General features: G+C 35.9%; 1 pseudogene; it reads left to right on the top strand.

Annotated features, from left to right (window-relative positions):
- The first annotated feature begins 4,368 nt into the window (after positions 1-4,368).
- On the top strand, positions 4,369-4,606 carry LOC114023059 (annotated as a pseudogene).
- The last annotated feature ends 743 nt before the right edge of the window (positions 4,607-5,349 follow it).

Genomic DNA, 5,349 nt, shown 5'->3' with positions numbered 1-5,349 from the left:
GAGGATCACACAGCTAGTGTCTGAGTATCTATCTATCTATCTATCTATCTATCTATCTATCTATCTATCTATACACACACACACACACACACATATACATATATGTCATATATATTAGATAGATAGGTAGGTAGATTGACAGATAGATTGCCCCTCAAATGCTCTGGTAGTAGTATAGTAGTATACGATATATATAGATGTAGATATATAACTCTTCAAATACCTCAACCCTGGTTGAGGGGACACCTATTTTCTATCTATCTATCTAGACATCCCCCTTAAATACCCCAATCTCTCAGTTCATTGAACTCCTTTGCAGCCATGACATATATCTTCATTACAATTCATTTACCCATAGATGACGAGTGTGTGTGGGGGGGGGCAGCTAGATAGCTCAGTGAATAGAGTGCTGGGCCTGGAGTTAAGAACACCTGAGATCAAATATAGCCCAAGATAGTTACTAGCTGTGTAACCCTAAGAAAGTCACTTGACTATGTAACAACTATCTCTCTCTCTCTCTCTCTCTCTCTCTTTCTCTCTTTCTCTGCATATATATGTATGTGTGTATATATGTATATACATATACATACTTATGAATGTGTGTATGTATGTATGTATATATGAATGAATATATGTATTTCCCAAATAGGGATAGGAGTAAAGATAAAAAACTCTCTTTGCATATATATGTATATGTGTATATATGTATATACATATACATACTTATGAATGTGTGTATGTATGTATGTATGAATGAATGTATGTATGTATGTATTTCCCAAATAGGGATAGGAGTAAAGATAAAAAACTGTGAGCCAGGTATCAGTTAACTAGAACTTAGTAGGCATTTAATATATGCCAAATATTGCGCTAAAAACTGGCAATACAAAGAAAGGCAAAAGGCAATCCCTGCTCTCAAGTTGCTTAACTGAGTTCCTTGAGAGAGGAGGGAGAATGACCTGGGGGCTGAAGTATCAGAAGAAAGATCTAGAATAAATAATATGGGTGGAGTGAACCTTAAATGAGGAGAGGTTACTAAGTGATGGCAGACAGATGGATAGTCTTTAAAGTAAGAAACAAGAAAAAAGGTAAATCATCCTGGCCCAGCGTATATGGGGAAGGAAGAGATTTGAGAAAAGGGGCAAACCTGCTTTCAGGAATATGTTATCTTTTGAGGAGACTCAGGTGTCTATGAGTTTCAGAAAATGCAAAAAAAAAAAGTGAGATAAAGAGATTTAAGATGAATGGGAATTTGTTAACAATAAAATAGTGGCTTTAAGAGGATACAATGGACTGGGAGGATAAATTGTATTGAGACTGTGGAGGGGATAGTGCTGAATTTATCAATACTAGGAATGAGGGGAGATACATAAGGGGAGAAGAAAGTCACACAAGGTGACTCTGATTCACAGGGTTAAGGGAAATAGAAGGTAAAAGTTTGTCAGCCATAGAATGAGAAAGAATCAGTTGAGGTCCCCATCCACTAGTATTAGTTTCTTTGTCTTGTCACTCAAAAGACAGAGTCACTAGGAGTGGCGATAATGAAGAGAGGTAGCATGGAATTTAGGAAGTTGTTGGCAAATCAGTCCCTAGTAATCTGGTCCTCAGGAATCTGATTGAATTTACAAGTAGTATCTGCTCTTCAATCTCATTCCAAGATAGTGAGACATGAAACACCCAAAGATATCCCACAAATGGAGTAAACACTTGGTTCCCAGTATCCAAGGCCCTAGCCCCTCTAGTAAGACAAACTGCTGTATAGAAACTCTAATGGTCGAGTCATTTTTTACCTAAGGCCTCTAGAGTGTTTAGGTTTTGAATTTTAGAATTTCGGATAGGTCTGAAAGCCTTGAGTTCAGGTCCTCCAGTCTCTCTAGTTTCTGAAGGTTCAGGACCTGTAGAGGTTCTGAAAATTTCTTGATGGAAGATGATTTTTTTTTCCTGATATTTACTTGGGAGATTGATGTTCCCCATTGTCACTTCTTTTTTTAAGATTGTGTGAAAACATTCTTTTACTTTCTCTTTGATTTAGGAAAAGAAATACCTTTCATAAAAGTAGCTGTAGTTATTGCTATACCTTCCATACTTAACAGCATTACAATGACCTCTGTAGGTACTGAGAGCAAGGCCACTTCTTGGGGTTACTGATTATTATGTGAGATAGTCTATCTCTCTGTTGCTATATCTCCACAAGCTGTCAGTGGACCCCTTAGAGATGTTCTAGAATCCCTGAGCAGCAGCTGAAAATGGCCTCTCATTTTACAAATGCATAAAATGAGGCCCAGAATAGAACAGTTTCAGAACAAGTACCTGAAACCAAGGCTCGTGACTCTTAAGCCAAGGTTCTTTCTACTACAATAATGGTTCTGAAAGTGTGGTCCACAGACCTCTGGGGGTCCCTGAGTCCCTTTCTTTCATAAGGTCCATGTTATTTTCACTTTACTAAGATGCTATTTGATTCTTAAAATACTCTTCCCTTTTCCAACTACATACCTGTGTGAGGCCAGATTTTCTGTATATACTTCAACCAAACCAACATATCACAATTGATTGAATTCAGAAGCAGATACAAGAACCCAGCTTTTAAGCCAAACTTTAAGGAGATTTAAAAAATATATATATATATATAAAAAATAATGCCACTCCTCACTATATTTTTTTGTTTTGAAAAACAGCTATTTTTCATAAAAAATATTTATGTTAACATGTAATGGGTTATTATTGTTATTTTTAAGTGAATTAACAAATAAATGTTTTCAAATGATCAATTGTAATTTCTAATACAGCAATAACAATCCATATAACTCATAAACAAAAGTTATTTGGATAAGGGGTCCTCAATAATTTTAAGGGTATAGAGGAGCTCTGAAATGAAAATATTTGAGAACCACTATACTGCAGCATGGGTTCTTTCAATAGGCGAGGTAAGACATTCATATATATTAACTAGCTACAAGATTAGACCATATGTGATACATGTTATACGTATGCTATACGCAAAGTGCTGTAGTGGATACTTGAGACTTGACACTACATGGAAATTGATGTTCTTTATAACCTCTAAGGGTAATTCCCTAGGTCAGGGTTCAAATAAGTAAATGCTCTAAGGTGATCTCTATGAAAACTAGTATTATTTCATGTCCTACATTATGTCAGCTCAATTCTCTTCTCTGTGATGAAGAAAGCATGTGAAAAGTAAATAGTGCTGCACTATAATAGTTCCAAAGCTGTAATTTGCCACCAATCTAGCAATTCTACTATGGAACACATCCAGCTCATTAAAAGTGGCAAGTAAGCCAGTCTATAAATTGCATCACCATAATCAAATATTGGCAAAATAAGTTGTTGAGAAATACGGTGCTTGTTTGAAATATTAGCAATTAATTGTAAAATAGCCAGTTTTCTTAAAATGTCATGCATAAGATTATACACTAATAATGCCCAATCTCATTTCCCACAGTGGATAAATTAATCTTTTTTCTTTTCCCAGAGGCCCCAGATGCACCTCAACCCCTGACACTTGTAGCTGTTGACTTAGCCAACTACTTTCTTTAGATAATTGAAGTTAATAGTTGAGAGTTCCCAAAGCTACTTTCCTCCATTCCTTAGTGATTTTCATCATCATTGCCTATGGAAGCAAGGGTGAACTTTCTGCTTGTATGCTAGAACCCATTCTCTCCTGCCTCTTCTAGGACCTCACTCTAGCATTATCCACCCTCTCCCTTGTATCTTCAGTATCATCATCTCAAATGACTTCCTCTATGTTGCCCACAAACATGCCCATGTATTCTACTATCTTCAATAATACCATCCATTGCTACCCCCTCAGACAACCATGTGGAACCACAATATCTTTCTGCCTTTACATCAAGTATTTTCTTTACATATACTCTATTCTGCACCCAAATTGGATTAGATGCCATGCATTTTCCCATGTCTATGATTTTGCTCATGTTCGTCCTATGCCTTCAATTACCCTCTTTGTGGAATTCCTACATACTCTTTAAATTGCAACTTCAATGAATGAATGAATGAAAAAAGCATTTATTAAATACTTCCTATGTACAAGTATTTCCAATGTACAATAACTAAATGCAATCTCGATGAAACTATTTCAATTGGTAGTGACCTTTCTCTTCTCATGGGTCACATACAGAGTGACAGAACATCACATAGGACTTTCTTTGTACTTCTCTCAGGAACTTATGTTTTATTTTGTGTTATAATTATCTGGGTATAAGTTGCATTCCTCTTGTCATTTAAACTTTATATAGGTAAATAAACCATCTTCTGGGATCTATATGGTGACATGGGTGCTTATTGTTGTATCAAGCCAATAACTAGAAAATATTCAGAAATGATATTAAAATGATACATATAGTATTTGAAGATGAGGATACTACAGAGGCCAGAAGGAGGCTTTCAGATATTCTGTATAATCATCAAATATTTCATGTCAAGAGAGCTCTTGAGTTGGCTATAAGGCAACAGATTATACCTAAAAGCCAGTGGATAAAATATGAGGAAGATAAACTGTACCTTTGAACCATATCTTAAGGAGGGTATTTGTAAAAGAAAAGAGAAAAAGGAATGGGCCAAGAAGTAACCATGTCAAAAGAATCTACGGATATAGTGATCCTCAAAATAGTTTTTAATAAGTATGTTTGTGCAAAACAGATTAGCCTAGGTGGAGGAGGGTGTAGGTGTTAAGTCTGAACTTAAAAAGACCTTGAATTCAAATGTGGCCCCAGATACTTACTAGCTGTGTGATTCACTCAACCTCTGTCTGCCTCAGTTTCCTCAATCATAAAATGAAAATAATAATAACACCTACTTCCAAGTACCCTCTATTATAGGAAACCATCCAATTTGAGTTAGACAATTCCAAGAGTCTCTCTGGCATAGAATGCAAATGAATTTGAGCTAAAAGAAAAGTATGCTAAGGTTATTGTCTCCCACCTATTCTGTGTCCTGTAATTTTGCCCTGTATTTTGGCCAATGAAAACCTGCCTTTCTACATATTCATATGCATGTAAGTAAATACCACAATGTATATGTTAATGTATATGTACACATATAATATATATTATGTATCTATATATGTATAGGTATAGGTTTACACACATAAGATAAATACAAATTCCAATTTGGAGGGCAAGGAGATCCTGGCAGTTGTGGGAGGTAATAATTGATCTGAATTTTGAAGCAAGCTAGGTATTCTCTCTAACAGGCAGAATTAAGAAGGGAGAATATTCCAGGTGTGGGTGCCAGCCTGTGTGAGGAGAAGGAATGTCATATTTGGGTAACTATAAGTAGATCAATGAGAGGGAGCTCATTGCTCAAAGCTAT

The sequence above is a fragment of the Vombatus ursinus genome, unplaced genomic scaffold (genome assembly GCF_900497805.2).
Source record: "Vombatus ursinus unplaced genomic scaffold, bare-nosed wombat genome assembly UNPS02014816.1, whole genome shotgun sequence".
NCBI classification, from domain to species: Eukaryota; Metazoa; Chordata; class Mammalia; order Diprotodontia; family Vombatidae; genus Vombatus; species Vombatus ursinus.
Note: the sequence above shows the minus strand (reverse complement) of the source record. Positions and strands in the feature narration are given on the sequence as shown.